This window comes from Gorilla gorilla, chromosome 9 (assembly GCF_029281585.2).
Source record: "Gorilla gorilla gorilla isolate KB3781 chromosome 9, NHGRI_mGorGor1-v2.1_pri, whole genome shotgun sequence".
NCBI lineage: Eukaryota > Metazoa > Chordata > Mammalia > Primates > Hominidae > Gorilla > Gorilla gorilla.
This window is the reverse complement of record NC_073233.2, coordinates 89428609-89447945: the sequence shown is the minus strand read 5'-3', so window position 1 is coordinate 89447945 and position 19337 is coordinate 89428609. Positions and strand designations below refer to the sequence as shown.

Genomic DNA, 19337 nt, shown 5'->3' with positions numbered 1-19337 from the left:
TTATATAATTGACTCGTAGTATAAGCCTCAGACAACGTGTAAGAAGAAGCACATGAAAAATATTGAAGCACTGTTAGCATGAAAATAGTGGACTGTTCAGCCATAGTTTACATCTCGGCTGATGTGAGCAACTGAAGAGAAGGCAGTTGAGGTGTCTAATGTATAGTGAATGGCTAAAAATAACCTTGTGATGATCTGGAGAATAAGGCAGCCACCAAGAAGTGAGCCAAAGTTTCATCATGTAGAAATGTTAGATAGTATGGGAAGATCAATGAATGAGTAGTTAATATTTTTTATTAGTGGGTGTGTTTTGCGGGTGTTGGTTATTAGTGTTCTTATAGTTGAAGTACAGTGATAATTTTTCATGTCATTATTCATGGTTATAGTCCATGTGGGAATAATGGCATATGCTTTATTTTTATTAAGTGTTCTTTTGATTATGGGATTTGTAGATTTTTCTTAGAAACCTTCTCCTATTTATGGGGGTTTAGGGCTAATTATTAGTGGTGCTGTGCTGTGGTATTGTGTTGAATTTTGGTGGGGCTTTTGTGGGGCTAATGGTCTTTTTAATTTATTTGGGTGGTATGATGATTGTCTTTGGTTATACCGCGGTGATGGCTATTGAGAAGTACCTTGAACCATGGCGGTCAAGTATTGACATTTGAGGGGTTTTACTAATTAGGATTATTAATAGAGTGGTGTTGGTTGGGTGAATAGTTGAGTACAATGGGGTGGTGGTCGCGATTGATTTAAATAGCGTAGACAGTTGAATAATTTTTGAGGGTGAGGGGGCAGGGTTGTTGTGTGAGGATTCTGTGGGTGTGGCTGCCTTGTACAGTTCTGGGTTTTGATTAGTGGTAGTTGCTGGTTGATCATTATTTGTTAGTATTTATCTTGCAATTGATATTACTCGGGGTAATAGATTAGATAATTAAGAGTACGGTTAGAAAGGATGGAATAAAAAAGAAAGTAGAGTTTAATTAGGCCTTTTTGAGTAGATATAGTGGTAATGGAGGCTGAGACTTGAGTTTGTGAAATGGTCTTTGGTATAGACTTTTCTAGTCGAATTAGGTCTAGTAGAAGTGAAGCCAGATTTTGGCTTGTGAATGGGCTTGAGTAAGGGGTTCTATGGTGTATTGTGGCTAAATAGAAACCTAGTATATTGGAGAAGTTGAATGTCTGTAATGGGTACTTTAGTTTAAGGTTATTAGTTATGAGATTAAGCTCTGTGGCTAGTAAGAGGCCTAAGGTGGTCACATCTAGGGCTGTAAGCTTTAGGTGGAGCGGTATAGTTGTTTTGGGGGATGAAGCAGGAATAATGTTGGGGATGAAGCAGGAATAATGTTGGTGATGAGGAATCTGGAGAAGATACTGCCGATTGTTAGGCGCTTGAGTTAATCAGGAAGGGATTGTTTTCATTAATAATAATCAGAGTTGTGAAGTGGGGTTGTCCTATTAGAGCGAAGAAAATAATACGGGCCCTATAGACAGCTGTTAAGGAGGTGGCAACAAGAGTAATAGAAGGGGATCAGGCATTGGTGTATGACGTGTTTGTGGTTTCAATAATAAGGTCTTTAGATTAAAAGCCTGTAAGGAAAGGCATACCTGTAAGTGCAAGGCTGCCAATAATGAGGAGGAAGTGCGGGGTAAACTCTTGAATAGCCTTCCTATTTTTCAGGTATCTTGTTCATCATTGAGATTAGGGATGATGGACCCTGAACATATAAATTATATAGCTTTAAAAAAGGCATGGGTACAGATGTGAAGGAATGCTAGGTGTGGCCAATTCTTGCCAATTGTGACTATTATGAGACCCAGCTGGCTTGAGGTGGAGAATGCTATGATCTTTTTTTGATATCATTTTGTGTTAGAGCACAGATTGCTGTAAATGAGGTGGTAACAGCCCCTAGACATAATGTAAACGTTTGAATTGATAGATTATTTTCTATAAAGGGTAGAAGCAGATGAACAGGAAAACTCCTGCTACAACTATAGTGCTGGAGTGGAGTAGGGCTGAGACTGGGGCTGGGCCTTCTATGGCTGATGGAAATCAGGGATGGAGGCTGAACTGAGCTGACTTTCCTGCTGCTGCTAAGAGAAGACTAACTAATGGAAGGGCGTGGGGGGTAAGGCTTAGAATATATGCTTGTTGAAGCTCTCATGTGTTGGAGGATGAGGAATCACGCTATGGCTAAAATAAAGTCAATGTCGCCGATGCGGTTGTACAGAATTGCTTGGAGGGCTGCTGTATTAGCATCTGCTCGGCCGTATCATCAGCCAATTAGTAAGCAAGACATAATTCCTACACCTTCTCATCTGATAAAGAGTTGAAAGAGGTTGTTGCCAGTTACTAGAATTCGTATTGTGATGAGGAAAGTAAGTATTTGAAAAATTGATTAATGTTAGGGTCTGAGTTTATGCATCATATTGAGAATTCTATAATAGATCAGGTAACAAATACTGCTACTGGGATAAACATTGTGGAGAAGTAGTGTAGTTTGAAGCTTAGTGAGAATTTAAGAGTTTGGATTGTCACTCAGTGTCAGTTTGAGATGACTTATTGGCCTGTACATATAAACATTGTTGTAGGGATGAGGCTAATGATGAATGTGCATGCGATAGATAATTTTCACATAATTTGGGTACGAACCTTTTTTGTAGAGGTTGGTTAAGATAGTAATAATCGGTAAGATTAAGGGGATCAGGGCTATTATGGAAGTGGAAAAATACACATTTGTTATTTTTATTTGGAGTTACACCAACGTTTTTGCTTCCTAAGACCAATGGATACCTCTAATTCTTTAAAAGTTGAGAAAGCCATGTTGTTAGGCATGGGGGCGTGAGTTAGCAGTTCTTGCGTAATTTCTTGGTAGATAAGAAGTTGCAGGATTCTATTATTAGGTTCACAATTTAATGTTTTGGTTAAACGATACCTACAGCATGCAAACTCCGTAACAATTTTAGACCTTAAGGATAATAGGAAGATAGGTCCAAGATGTATAAGTATTAATGTATTTTCTTGTGTAAAGGAAGGTTTAATATAGGTAATATAATATGCAAGTGTCCCTTATTGTGTTGTGATTAGCATACATAGGAAGTAAAGGGCTGTAATTAGTATATTAAGTCCTATAAGCATAAAAGTGATGTTTGATCAGGAGAATGAAGCCATAGTCACAAAGATTTCTCCTACTAGATTAATGGTAAGGCAAGGTTAGTGAGCTTTGCTAGGAGTCATCAAGAGGCCATTAGTGGAAGCAGTGTTTGAAGGACTCGGGTAAGTAATATGATTCGGCTATGGACTCGTTTGTAGTTTGAATTTGCTAGGCAGAACAGTAAGGATGAAGTGAGTCTGTGAGCAATTATAAGGGTGACTGCACCTGTAAAGCTTCAAGGGGTTTGAATGAGGACAGCCATGATAACAAGTGCTGTGTGGCTAACGCAGGAATAAGCAATAAGTGATTTTAGATCGGCTTGTCTCAGACAAGTAGAGCTTGTTATAACTATCCCTCATAGGAATAGTATGAAGAAGGGGTAGGCTATATGTTCTGTTAGGGGGCTGAGGATAAGGGTAAGCTATATTATACTGCAGCCTCCTAGTTTTAGGAGTACTGCTGCAAGTACTACTGAGCCGGCAATAGGAGCTTCTATCTGGGCTTTGGGGAGTCATAAGTGAAGTCCATATAGAGGCGTTTTTATGATAAAAGCAATAATACATGCTAATCATATAAGGTTATTGGATTAGGAGACCAATAGCTCTTGGGTGGTAAGAATCATTACCAGCATATTTAGTGAACCTGAGGTATTTTGAGTATAAACAAGTGTAATAAGTAGAGGAAGGGACGCTACTAGTGTGTAAAATAAGAAATAGGAGCTGGCATTGAGGCTTTCTGGTCGGTTACCTCAGCAGCTGATGATAATTAGGGTAGGAATTAGTTTAGCTTCAAAGAGGATATAAAATATAATTAGTTCTGTGGCTGTGAATGCTGTAATTTTAAAAATCTGCATGGAAATAAATATAGAAATATAGAGCTTTTTTCGTGGGGGTAATTCAATGGACAGGTGATATTGGCTTGCTAGGATTATAAGAGGTAGTAGTCAGGTTGTTAAGATTAGAAGGGGCGAGGTCACCGGGTCAGAAGAGAAGATTAATGAGAAGTCTGATGAGTTATTGTTGAATTGCATAAAAAATAGTAGGGTAATAAGACTGATGAGTAGGTTGTGGGTAGTCATGTTGATTCAGATTATAGTATCTTTAGAGAATGTTGTCATTGGTAACAGTATACTTGTTGGAATAATGATTTTTAACATTGAAATAAATTTAGATTTTGTATGTAATCTAGAGCATATGTATTGGAGGTTGAAACTAGTAAGGCAAGGCCCACTACGGCTTCACAGGCAGCAAATACTAGGAGAATGATGGGTATTATAGATGCTAGAGTGAAATGTAAGTTTAAAGTTATGAGTATTTATGATAAATAATATTTATTTATACATTTATTTATAAATTTATGATAGTATTATGCCTTCTAGGCATAATAGGGATTATATTAGGTGGCATCAATAGACTAATATTCCCAGCAGTGACATGGTGTATGCTAATATAATATTGATGTAAATAGAAGGCACTTGGTAAATATGGTTTATCATAATCTAATGAGTCAAAATCATTTATTTATTTTGACTTAAACTACCAATTCAATTCAATCTGACCCTTTTAGGGTTCATTCATAAGTCAAGCCTAGGATTAAAATGGGAACTAGCAATAAGGGCTGTGCTGATTATTGTGTCAGGTTGTTTGTTTGAAGGGCTCATGGCAAGGGTAGTAGCAGAGTGACTTCTAAGTCGAAGAGGAGAAATATCATGGCTACTAGGAATAATTTTATGAGGAAGAGGGGGAGGGCAGAGGTTATTGAGTCAAATCCGCATTCATAGGTGCTTGATTTTTCTATATAAGTATTAAGTTGTGGGAGCCAAAATGTAACTATTATTAGTAATAGGGCCAGTAGGGGGTCAGTTACTAGGGCTAGTGTCAGGTTAATTACTCTCTTTTGGATATAATTGAAACTAATTGATTGGAAGTCAATGGTACTGTTTATACTAAAAGAGTAGGACCCTCATCAGTAGATAGAGATGTACAAAAATAGTCATACTACATCTGCGAAATGCTAATATCAGGTGGTGGCTTCAAAGTCAAAGTGGTGGTTGGATGTAACATGGAATTTTAATTGGCAGAGGAGGCAGAGAGTGACAAATGTTGATCCAATAATAATGTGAAGTCATGCATGTGTATGTGAAGTTATGTATGTGTGTGTGTGTGTGTATATATATATATATATATATATATATATATATATGTCTGGGTGTGTGTATATACACGTGCCACGTTTCCTTTATCCAATTATCTGTTGATGAACTCTTAGGTTGATTTTATGATTTTGCTATTATGAATAATGATGTGATAAACGTATCAGTGCAGGTGTCTTCTTTATATAATTTACTTTCCTTTGCATAGATACCTAATAGTGGGACTGCAGGATTGAATAGTAGTTCTATTTTAGGTCTTTGAGAAATCTACATGCTGTTTTCCATAGGGGTTGGACTAATTTACATTCCCAGTAACAGTATTTAAGCATTCCATTTTCTCTGCATCCTCGCCAACATCTGTTATTTTTTGACCTTTTAATAATAGCCATTCTGACTGGAGTGAGATGGTATCTCACTGTGGTTTGGATTTCCGTTTGTCTGATTAGTGATATTGAACATTTTTTCACATGTTTGTTGGCTACTTGCATGTCTTCTTTTGAGAAATGTCTGTTCATGTCCTTTGCCTACTTTTTAATAGGGTTATTTGTGTTTTTTTTCTTTCTATTTGAGTTTCTTGTAGATTCTGGATATTAGCCCTTTGTTGGATGCATATTTTGCATATTATTTTCTCCCATTTTATAGGTTGTCTGTTTATTCTGTTATGATTTTTTCGCTGTGCAGAACTTTTTGATTTAATTGTTTTATGTGTCTGTTTTTGTTGCATTTGCTTTTGATGTCTTAGTCATAAATTCTTTCCCTAGGCCAATGTCCAGAAGAGTGTTTCCTAGGGTTTCTTTTAGGATTTTTATAGTTTCAGGTCTTACATTTAAGTCTTTAATTCATATTGAGTTAAATTTTTGTATATGGTGAAGTATATGGGTCCAGTTTGATTCTTCTGCATATGGCTATCCAGTTTTTCTAGCACCATGTGTTGGATAGGGTGTCCTTTCTCCAGAGTAATATTATCCTTGAAATATAATTCTTATACCAGGTAAAATCTTACTTCCTGGTGTTGCTTTGGAACAATGTATAACCAGCAACCTGAGTATTGAGAGAACTGGGCTCTAACCGTAAGATTGCCACTGGACAGCTGTGTAATAGAAAGAATTTGTAACCTTTGGGTGTGAGTTCTTTCCTCATTGCTATTAAAGATTCAGTGATGTCTGCAGTATTTTCCACTTTAAAACAAAAAATATGATTAGGTTATTATCCTCTTTAAGGCTTTCTAATGTATCTAAATAACTCAGACAAAAGTAAATTAGTTTCTTTAGACTCTTGGAAATTGAATTGGTTATTTAATTAATAAATTGGATTTGAAAAAAATGTACATGTTTTGAGACAGAACATTCTGAGAATTTAAAAACATTTAGCTGTTCCAACATAATGCTAGAGAATATTTAGTCCCCCTGATGTACTTGGGGCTTAATCTATGCCTTGCATGCAGCAGGAGCATAAGCTATAGAAAGAGTTGTTCGCCTATCACTCATGGCCACTCTACTATTAGAATGATATAGGATCAAGCTATTCTCCTGCTCAGAATCTTTTGTTGGATCCTCTTCCCTAACAGCGTTTTACAAGCTGTGCTATACATTAGTCTCGTAAGACTTTCTTCCTTATGAAAATAAACTCATTTTTCCACATTCAGGTAAGTTTGGGAAATGCTGTACTTAATACCTTCCCTTAGAGAGTCACAATACACACTAACTTAGAGGCTGTGAGAAGCCGTGAAATTCAGGCACTTGTCTTGTCTTCCCCAAACTTCTTATTTTTCTTTCTTATTATTGGAAATCTGATAATGTTTCCATATAAAATAATAGACTTCTTTTTAGTAAGTGGCCAAGTAAGCTTGTCTTGGCCAAGAAGGTTTAAGCATAGTTGATGGGTAGAGCTTTTGGGAAAGAAAAAAAAAAAGCTTTGGAAAGGAGGATCCCACCGTGTATTTTCATCCTAGCATGCTCCCTTATACTTTCTTCTTATCTGGAACACAGACAAAACACTTAGAATGGTCATCTTGTGACTATGAGCATGCAACCTGAATTGTTGTGATAGGAGAGCAGAAAGGTAGATGACCCCACATCCTTGCATAGCTGTCTAGACCAGAGTTCCTCCCACTGAACTACTTCTTAGGCCAGAAGAAGTAGACCACTTATTAAAGTCAGTAATTGTCAGGTGTTCTTCTATTTGTGACAAAAACATTTTTAACGGTTACAACAGGAATTTATTACTTTTTAAACTCAAGTAAGATTTTCTGGAAACATTTTCAGCAATGCTGTCTGTTTTGGTTTTCTATTGCAGCTATAACAAATTACCAAAAACATAGAGGCTTAAAATAACAAAAATCGATTATCTTACAGCTCCAGAGGTAAGAAGTCTGGCATGGGTCTCATTGGGCTAAAACCGAGATATCAGTAGGGCTGTGTTGCTTTTTGGAGGCTCTAAAGAAGGATTTTGTTTTCTCGTCCTTTCTAGTTCCTAGAGGCAACTGGCATTTCTTAACTCGTGGCCCCTTCCACCATCTTCAAAGCCACCAAAAGTGAATCTCTTTCAGGCTTGTTCTGTCCACATATCTCTGTCTCTCTGAACACAGCTGCGAAAGATTTTTAGTTTTTTCAGGTCTCATATAGTTAGATTAGTTCTCTCCAAATAATCCAGGACACTCTCCGCATCTCAAGCCTTGTAAATCTAATCACATCTAAAAATTCCCTTTTGCCATATGGAGTAAAATATTTACAGGTTTCAAGGATTTGGAAGTGAACATCCTTGGAAGACATTACCACACCACCATATAGGAAGCCTATACTCCTTAGCACCATCCAGTAATTTATGGTCTGATTGTAATGGCATTTTACTACTCACCTTTTCCTCCTCACTATGCATTTCTGCTTTCTTATCACATAAACCATTATGCCATGATCTATCCCACTTTACTTTTTGGCTAAGTCACAAGTCTACTCCTTACCTTTTCAGGGTCTAGGGAAGCAACAAAATAGCAGTCCACTTACCATATGTCTACACAGTTAAACACCATGAAATATATCAAACTGTTAAACAGGTTCTATCTTCCCCCTCTAACATATATACCTTGAGCATGGTTTTGAAGGTCCAGTCCAAATTTATAATTCTCTTTTTCTATCAGAATTTTATTTCATAATATGACAGCACAGGGACAAATAACCCCAAACTCTAACCCCTTGTTCAAGTGTTACAGCTCACGCATCTAAACAACCCAGGTCATATGTCCAAGGTCCAGTTACACGCCCTGCAAGCAGCCATCCCCTTGGTCACCATGCAGTAGTACAGTTATGACAATGGTGGTGCAGTCTGCACTTCTAGAGCAGAGGTGGAAAAGAGGCCTGTGCATTTTCTGGAGGCAGATAAAAGACTGTGCAAGAAACTCTGGTGTTCATATCTGGAGCATGTTCTTGCAGGTTGAGTGTGAGCTCTGTATGGGGAGTGTTATGACCTGAGGAAGAATGGGGATAGACCCTGTAAAGTTCAGGACTTTGGACACAAGCTCCTCTTTCCTAGGTGTGAGCAAACTCATGCTTATTTGTCTAGTTCAAGATTCTACTCATTTTCATATTAATATAATTCATTTCTTAAAATCCACCAAATTTCTTAAACATTTTGTAAGCATTTTGGTGATTCTTCTTTCTCATGCAAGGTGGAAAATACTATTCGTTTTGCAGAACTTAAATCTGCTTTTAATAGTAATAGCACATATATGCCATACAGCATATATATGACATATGATTATACAATATAGATGAACATTTAATATAAATATTTTATAATATTAATAGTATATATAATGATGTCCTAATATTTATTGAAGGCATTTCAAATGCCATGCACTGTGTTAATCAACTGGTAAATATTATCTGATGTATTGCTAGAATCACATTTATTGTATTTTATAATTAGTTACATATATGAGTGTCTCTTTACCACAGGGACTGTGTTCTCTTCCTCTCTTTACCTTCAGTAGCTAAGAAGTGCTTAGCACATAAAAAGCTTTAGATAAATGATTGAAAAATTGGTGCGTGGTTGATTGGAGCTTTATATTGGTCTGATGTCATCAGTTCTCCATCTGTCTTACTCCTTTCATTCTCCTGGGAGATGACCAGTTTGATATATAAAGGTGGCCACAGTGGATTCTTTAAGGACACAGTGAACAGCAGTGAACTGCAGATACTTTTCTCACATACATTTTTAACTTGTGGGCCTTTTAAAGACAATATTAAAGACCTGGAATTTAGACATAGGACAAGAAAAGTGAAAGGCTTCAACAGGACAGATACCATTGAAAATATTAGTGATACAACTACTTTTTCCACCCATCAAGTTGACAGGATACCTTTTGCAAGCTAAACTAAGGGTTGCCATACATGAGGGCCAAAATTGCAGAGTTAAAATCCAATGGGACAACCGCCTATCAAAGATTTCAAAAGTTATCCTTTAAAAATATTGAGTACATGATAATTTGTCCCTTTGCTAATGTGTCTGTGGGATGATCAGCATTCACCGTCACCTGTGAGAAAATGATATATCGTTATATCCCTTAGGCTTAACAAAGATTCTTCTAAATCACTTGTTCTAATGAGTTAATGATACTTTGAAAATGAAATATAGTTCACTTCCTTATGAATGTATACAAATATCTTTTGGAGATAAAAATCAACATTATGTGCTCAGTTAATATAAATAATGTGTCAGTTTAACATAAACTAAATGGATCAATTTAAATATTGGTAATCTTTAAATTACAAAGTTTTCAGAAAAAAATAATCCTTCTCCAAAGATTTTAATCGAATGCACTTATCTCAGTTTTCTTACTTATATATGCTCATACATAAACAAAAAAGAATAGTAAACAGTCTTTATTGATACAAACTTACTTTCCTTTATCTAGAAAATAATGATTTTGTTCTGTACGATAAATTGTCAACTAAAAGATCTGGGGTAGATAGAATCTGAGAAACTGAAGCAAACCGTATGAATTAATCTGATGTCTATGCACAAAGAGATTATTAATGGAATTAGCTTAAATACTTAAATAGCTTAAATACTTAAATACTTAAATAGCATAAAAACTGTTATTTTGATAACAGAAGTAACAAATAGGCGAACTAATTACCTAAATAAATTAGAAACCCTTTCCCCCCGCCCCCAAGGGGAAATGTGGCTCCCAACTTTTATATAAATTTTACTTGTAGTTGAGAGTTGAGGTTATTATCTCATATTCACCTAAATCTTCCAGTGGAATACGGAGTTTCTAAATTCAGACAGACCTGGTCCAACTTCCAGCTTCACCATTTACTAGTTATGTGACATTTGACCAGCCAATTACCCTCTCTTAACTTACATATGGATGTCTATCAAATGAAGATAATACTTAACTGTCAGTGTTGTTGAAAGTGTTACATGAAATAATCCAGGTAATGGGACTGGAATGTTCCCAGGCACAGAGGAAATGATGAGGATATTCTTATAATCTTTTCTACTGACTTTGCCTAGGTATCTTACAATAAATTAAATTTAAAAATGCAGATAAAATATGCCAAGTATTCAGTTTGAGAACCAAAATACAGGCTAATTTCTAAACTAGACACGAAGGAAAGATCTAGCATGAATGTTTGCATTGCACACAACATTGCTGATTGGGGAAAGGAAAAAAAATCACATGGGAAGGCCATTCAAATATTATTTCCTTGGTAATTTACCTGCATACACAATCTCAGCCAACTAAAAGCATTTTCTCTCTTCTTTATCTTTCATTTTGTCAACATATTGGACACCTACTATGAGTTAGCAACAGTGGAGGTGCTGGGCGTTTAACAACAATGAAGTAAATAATGATTTCTAATCACCCTGAGTTTGCAGTCAGTAGGGAGATAGGTGATTTCAGTTTATAGGACATTTCATCCAAATATGATAAACATGATGATGGAGAACTAGGACAGTGTTCTCCAAAAAAAAAAAAAAATGTAGTCTTAGATCAGACTTTATGGCTGATTCAGCCAGCCAAAGGATGGAAGGAGTCAGGAGTCAGAATGGAGAAACATCCTGGACTGTGACTCAGTCCACAAGAAAGTGAGATTTGGCCTATTTGAAGAATGTAATTAACAAACCAAATCTCCAAATCTAAGTAGAATATAGAAAAGTAACAACTAGTAAGAGACCAAACAAATAAACCCAATAAACAAACAAAAAACACCCAAGTGATCAGAAAACCAGATCCAGGAAATGCTTGTTAATCTTGTGAGGAGTTTGGACTTTATACTCAAGCAATGAAGAAACTCTCTCAACATCTTTTTTTGTAATCCCATATTAATTATGTATTCATCATATTCTATTTTGTGTAACAGTTACCTCTCTTATGTACTGCATATTCTCCTTCAGAGTAGGGTCCGTATCTAATTCATCACTGCATTCATTCAGCATAGTACAAGACATCATATGCATAAGATTTCTCAATTTACAATTGCCCTTCGCAGGTGTTACCTCATTAAATCCTCATAATTACGTTTTGAGAAAAGGCTTCCTCATTACTCCCTATTTGCAAACAAGGTACTTAAGTTACAGAAAGATAGGATGACTAGTAGTAAATGGAAAATCCAGGATGTGAACACAGGACTTCTGGATCCTTAACCTCTTGTCTAATAGAATGCTTGTCAATGACAGAAATGCTCTATCTTCATTATCTAAGAATGTTGCCACTAGCGCATATGGTCACTGAGCACTTTAAATGTGGGTAGTGCAACTGAGGAATGGAATTTTACACTTACTTTACTTGAATTAATTTAAATTTAAATAGCCATCTGTAGCTCGTGGCTACTATGTTGGACAATGTGTCTTTATATTATGACTTTTCATTGCAGCTGCTTAATTAATGTGTGCCAAGTATGCATATGAGTAGTTTAGGGGATTATTGCATCATTCATACGTGATTTTGGATTCTATATTAGGCGTACCTTTGAAATTTTTGTTCATAGACCTGAATGAAATCAAAATCATAATTTTTACTGTTCTAACACATTTTGCCTTAAAAAAGTTTTAAAATTTTACATTCCTCCTGAGAACATACATTTTTTAAGCTTTTAAAGTGTTGTAACATAAATTTAATGTTTGGCATTGTTTATATTACCTGTGGGTAATATTATTCACATTTGTAATTAACTCTTTAATTGTTAAACTTAAAAAATTAATAGAATAAAATTTAAAATTGTTAACATAGTTTTTCTATAAATTGTAATACATTTTTCCTCTCAGTCAGCCAGAATATCATACTCTCTAACCATTCTTTAAAAAGTGATTAAATAAATGCATCCTGAGTATATTAGTTCGCTAGGGCTGCCATAATGAAATAACACAGACTGGGTGACTTAAACAACAAAAATTTATTATCTCACAGTTCTGGAGGCTGGGAGCCCAGGATCAAGGTGCTGGCAGGGTTGGCTTCCTCTGAGGCATCTCTCCCTGGCTTGCAGATGGCTGCCTTCTTGCTGCCTCTGTACAAGCTCCTTCCTTTAATACAGGTGCCCCTGGTGCCTCTCTGTGTGTCCTAATCTCTTCTTATAAGGCTATCATTCAGAATATATGAAGAGCTGACCCTAATGGCCTCGTTTTACCTTAATTATCTCTTTAAAGTCTTAATCTCCAAATATTACCACATTCTGAGCTACTGGATATTGAGGCTTCAACATATGAATTTTGGAGGACACAGTATCACCCATAACACCATTCTTCCAAATCTTCTGTTTCTGTGTCTGTTTTTCACAGGAATTCTTCAAGAGTATTCTGAGAAACAAAAGTGGAGAGCATCAAATCATTTTTATAACTATTATGCTCTTTTTAAGTGTATAGTCTGATACAAGAGATGCTTGATTCAGGCAAAACACTCATCTTCATTTTTTTATAACACAGAAAATTAGTGTAAAATGCCAAAGGCCAATCTTTAATTTCCAACAAGCATTTTAAAGCATAATGCCCTATAATTTTCATTAGGACTTTAAAATGTTAATTATTTTATGATCTATAATAAAAATGTAATTGTCATCAAAATTAATCCTTCAGGCTAAAAATTTTAACAGTGTATTTATTTCTTTAAATGTACTTCTGATTTGAATATTTGTTCCCTTAGGCTAAGTTTTAACCTATGAAATAATGGAAACTGGCTTTGTATGGCAGCAGCATCCATTTTTTTCCTGATGATAATTTAGAATAAAAGGTACATTTTGATAAGTAAAACTGAAACACCATTAAAGATTAAACTTATAATGCACAACTCTGGATGAATTTTATCAGTACCCAGAACTAAATGACTAAATTCATAATATGCTAATGTGAAGAATAATAATCACTTAGTGTTGAAATCTTTAATTGCTCTCGTCTTTAAAAGGAAAGGCCATGTGAAAAGTATCCCACTTGCAGTGAGAGAGAATTGTGCTTTCACCACTTCCTAGCTGACTGATCCTCAGCAAGTTATTCAATCTCTCTGAGCCTGGATTTTCACCTGTTCATGAAACCCAGACACTAGCCTCCCTACCTGTTCCTTCCATCTCACAATGGTGTCTTTAAGTCATTCTGAGAGGTGATCTTTTTCACCATATTGCCAGCCATATCAGTTGGTGTGTTTGCTGGTGGATAGAAGAAAGGCAGTTAGTCTCTTCCCTTTTGTATTTGTTATACTGACTTTAGTTTTTATAATTGAAAATATTACTTAAAGATAGAATTTTTGCTTTATCACTTTAAAAGTAGACAGCCCAAGTTAAAAAAATATATAGAATTAGACTCAATATTAATATCAAACGATGGAAACATAAAAGATGTATATTCAATAAGTAATGTTAAGTTCTCAACATTATTATGTCACAGTGTTCTTTTGTAAACATTAGATAGTTAGGCAGTCAGAGTCTCTCAGGATGATGTGGGTGGAGGGCTTAGTAAACACCTTTGCTAATTCTGTAGTTCCATTATATAGGTTGGTGCAAGTAGTTACATTTTTTGCCATAAAAAGTAACGATAAAAACTGCAATAACTTTTGCACCAACCTATACCCAAAAAGATAAGGCTTCCGTGACCCTGCAATATGGGACAGCCGTTTATTTCCCTCAAACTACCTGAGAGTGCTACTTAGTATTATAATTATTTTTTTTTTTCTCGCTCTTCCACTTTTCCTTCATTCCAGTGCCTGGATCCTTTTAAACCCTTTCTTTACTCTTCCCAGATTGTCTTTCCCTAACCTATTTCGTCATGGAAACTTCAGCCTCAGATGTGAGTGACAGCTTCTAATTCTGAAGAGATGCAAACAGGGAAGACTTGGTTACTTCTGATACTCTGCTTTTACATTTGTCTTCTTCTTTGTAATTTTTGGTCATTCTCAGAGAAATAGCTGTAACATATGCACTGCATTTTAGTGGAGTGTGAGTTTATCTCCTGCCAATAGTTCCACCACACTTAATAGTGAAGATTTATACCCACATTCTTAACTTAATTTGGAAACAATTATGCCCAAAGTGTGTCTATCTCCTTCCAAGACCCAAGCAACATAGAAACAAAGGCCAACAACAACAAAAACCTCTTAGGTTAAGAGTATGTTGGCCAAGGTTGTGCCCAAGGGCTTTCTGATTCTTGTTTTCCTTTGGATTTGGTTTCTCTGCTTGTATATTTCTTATACCAACTTTACTTTTCGTAACTGGAAATATCACTTAAATCAGATTTTTCACTTCATCATTTTAAAGTTAGACTGCCCATGTTAAAATATGTATATAATTAGTATCAGTATTAATATCAAATGATGAAATAAAACATTACAGTTTATGTGGAAAAGATTCAAATGGACAATTCAGGATGATTTAACAATAGAAAGATCATTTTACATGTATTCATACTGAATGTTTTCATTGCATTTACTTATGAGCACTATCTATATGTGGGTCAGAAGCAAGGCGAAAGGGATCTAGTTCAAGACTAATCTTATTGTCTTGAACTAATGATTATGTTATCATTGGCAATAGCAATCATGCAATAGCAGTTTATGCCAGGCTGTGTATCTGCAATAGCAATACATGATCATTAAAAAAGGCCCAATCTGTAATAATGGTTGTTGCCTCCCATGTACTAGGAAATACGCCAAGGGCAGCAATTGTATTACCGGAAATATAATTCTTCCCAAGAGTTTCAAATGAAGTAGCTTTAATGAATGGATTTTAATAAATTTATAGAAGTGATTATATGGTTAAGTGGAAAAAACAAGGAATGGTTGGGCACGAAGAAACTGTTAATGTTAAGAATTAATGTTAACTTGCTAGGCATGGTGGCTCACGCCTGTAATCCCAGCACTTTGGGAGGCCGAGGAGGGCGGATCACAAGGTCAGGAGATCGAGACCATCCTGGCTAACACAGTGAAACCCCGTCTCTACTAAAAATACAAAAAATTAGCTGGGCGTGGTGGCGGGCGCCTGTACTCCCAGCTACAGCGAGACTGAGGCAGGAGAATCACTTGAACCCGGGATGCAGAAGTTGCAATGAGCCGAGACTGCACCACTGCATTCCAGCCTGGTGACAGAGCAAGACTCCATCTCAAAAAAAATAAAAAAGAATTAATGTTAACTATTAATATTAAGAATTAATTATTATTAATGTTAAGAATTAATTAACTTAGTGTTAAGAATTAATGTTAACTATTATTAATGTTAACATTTTGACAGTTCTTGACAGTTTTCAGGGACCAAAAAAGAAGAAACTCTTCTATGAGAGTTGAAATCACTAAAGCTGAGCTCTAGTTTCAAACTTCTTTCTCTTCGTACTATATTACAGTGCCCATCTTATGGATTTATCATCTCTTAACTAAAATTATATTGATTTATGTATCTCTGCTATCTTTTTCATGAGGCTGCAGCACAGGGACTCTTGGATACTTATTTTTAAATCCCTTACAGCTCTTGGCCTGAGTTTTGTACCATAGCAGAGGCATAATATTTAACTGAAGAATGAATAAATTAATTATTTAATTCCCAGAGTTTTATGATATAATTTAAATGCTCCTAGTATAAGATAATTAGCATAGTAATCTCTACTGACACTTTTCTATAGAGAAAAATGTGTCATGAATGAAGTAGCGTTTCTATTTAGAATTTTCAAAGGCGAAAGCTTTAGAATTTGATAGAAGAAAATATACTTTTGGGGGGTGGAGCCAAGATGGCCGAATAGGAACAGCTCCAGTCTACAGCTCCTAGCCTGAGTGACATAGAAGACAGGTGATTTCTGCGTTTCCAACGGAGGTACCGGGTTCATCTCACTGGGGAGTGCTGGACAGTGGGTACAGCGCACTGTGCGTGAGACAAAGCAGGGCGAGGCATCACCTCACCCAGGAAGTGCAAGGGGTCACGGAATTCCCTTTCTTAGTCAAAGAAAGGGGTGACAGACAGCACCTGGAAAATCGGGTCACTCCCACCCTAATACTGCGTTCTTCCAACAGGCTTAACAAACGGCACACCAGGAGATTATATCCCACACATGGCTCGGAGGGTCCTACGCCCACGGAGCCTCGCTCATTGCTAGCACAGCAGTCTGAGATCAAACTGCAAGGCGGCAGTGAGGCTGGGGGAGGGGCGCCTGCCATTGTTCAGGCTTGAGTAGATAAACAAAGCGGCCGGAAAGCTCGAACTGGGTGGAGCCCACCACAGCTCAAGGAGGCCTGCCTGCCTCTGTAGGCTCCACCTCTGGGGGCAGGGCACAGACAAACAAAAGGCAGCAATAACCTCTGCAGACTTAAATGTCCCTGTCTGACAGCTTTGAAGAGAGTAGTGGTTCTCCCAGCATGCAGCTTGAGATCTGAGAACAGGCAGACTGCCTCCTCAAGTGGGTCCCTGACCCCCATGTAGCCTAACTGGGAGGCACCCCCCAGTAGGGACGGACTGACACCTCACACGGCCGGGTACTCCTCTGAGACAAAACTTCCAGAGGAACGATCAGGCAGCAGCATTTGCGGTTCACCAATATCCGCTGTTCTGCAGCCACCACTGCTGATACCCAGGCAAACAGGGTCTGGAGTGGACCCCCAGTAAACTCCAACAGACCTGCAGCTGAGGGTCCTGACTGTTAGAAGGAAAACTCACAAACAGAAAGGACATCCACACCAAAAACCCATCTGTACATCACCATCATCAAAGACCAAAGGTAGATAAAACCTCAAAGATGGGGAAAAAACAGAGCAGAAAAACCGGAAACTCTAAAAATCAGAGTGCCTCTCCTCCTCCTAAGGAACGCAGTTCCTCACCAACAATGGAACAAAGCTGGACAGAAAATGACTTTGATGAGTTGAGAGAAGAAGGCTTCAGAAGATCAAACTACTCTGAGCTAAAGGAGGAAGTTCGAACCAATGGCAAAGAAGTTAAAAACCTTGAAAAAAAATTAGACGAATGGCTAACTAGAATGACCAATGCAGAGAAGTCCTTAAAGGATCTGATGGAGCTGAAAACCATGGCATGAGAACTATGTGACAAATGCACAAGCCTCAGTGACCAACGCAATCAACTGGAAGAAAGGGTATCAGCGATGGAAGACTAAACGAATGAAATGAAGCATGAAGAGAAGTTTAGAGAAAAAAGAATAAAAAGAAATGAACAAAGCCTCCAAGAAATATGGGACTATGTGAAAAGACCAAATCTACATCTAATTGGTGTACCTGAAAGTGATGGGGAGAATGGAACCAAGTTGGAAAACACCCTGCAGGATATTATCCAGGAGAACTTCCCCAATCTAGCAAGGCAGGCCAACATTCAAATTCAGGAAATACAGAGAACGCCACAAAGATACTCCTCGAGAAGAGCAACTCCAAGACACATAATTGTCAGATTCACCAAAGTTAAAATGAAGGAAAAAATGTTAAGGGCAGCCAGAGAGAAAGGTCGGGTTACCCACAAAGGGAAGCCCATCAGACTAACAGCGGATCTCTCAGCAGAAACTCTACAAGCCAGAAGAGAGTGGGGGCCAATATTCAACATTCTTAAAGAAAGAATTTTCAACCCAGAATTTCATATCCAGCCAAACTAAGCTTCATAAGTGAAAGAGAAATAAAATCCTTTACAGACAATCAAATGCTGAAAGATTTTGTCACTACCAGGCCTGCCCTAAAAGAGCTCCTGAAGGAAGCACTAAACATGGAAAGGAACAACCGGTACCAGCTGCTGCAAAAACATGCCAAATTGTAAAGACTGTCAAGGCTAGGAAGAAACTGCATCAACTAACGAGCAAAATAACCAGCTAACATCATAATGACAGGATCAAATTCACACATAACAATACTAACCTTAAATGTAAATGGGCTAAATGCTCCAATTAAAAGGCACAGACTGGCAAATTGGATAAAGAGTCAAGACCCATCAGTGTGCTGTATTCAGGAAACCCATCTCATGTGCAGAGACACACATAGGCTCAAAATAAAGGGATGGAAGAAGATCTACCAAGCAAATGGAAAACAAAAAAAGGCACGGGTTGCAATCCTAGTCTCGGATAAAACGGACTTTAAACCAACAAAGATCAAAAGAGACAAAGAAGGCCATTACATAATGGTAAAGGGATCAATTCAACAAGAACAGCTAACTATCCTAAATATATATGCACCCAATACAGGAGCACCCAGACTCATAGAGCAAGTCCTTAGTGACCTACAAAGAGACTTAGACTCCCACACAATAATAATGGGAGACTTTAACACCCCACTGTCAACATTAGACAGATCAACGAGACAGAAAGTTAACAAGGATATCCAGGAATTGAACTCAGCTCTGCACCAAGTGGACCTAATAGACATCTACAGAACTCTCCACCCCAAATCAGCAGAATATACATTCTTTTCAGTACCACACCACACCTATTCCAAAATTGACCACATACTTGGAAGTAAAGCACTCCTCAGCAAATGTAAAAGAACAGAAATTATAACAAACTGTCTCTCAGATCACAGTGCAATCAAACTAGAACTCAGGATTAAGAAACTCACTCACAACCACTCAACTACATGGAAA

At 37.1% G+C, this 19337-nt stretch overlaps 1 long non-coding RNA gene and 1 pseudogene across 1 annotated transcript in view; one reads left to right on the top strand and one right to left on the bottom strand.

The window, feature by feature from the left end:
• The window catches only part of LOC134759294 (uncharacterized), a 1134411-nt gene that overhangs the window by 91338 nt on the left and 1023736 nt on the right, over positions 1–19337 (top strand). The gene's annotated exons all lie outside the window — the stretch shown is intronic.
• Positions 924–19337, bottom strand: part of LOC115936239 (NADH-ubiquinone oxidoreductase chain 5-like) — an 84873-nt pseudogene continuing 66459 nt past the window's right edge.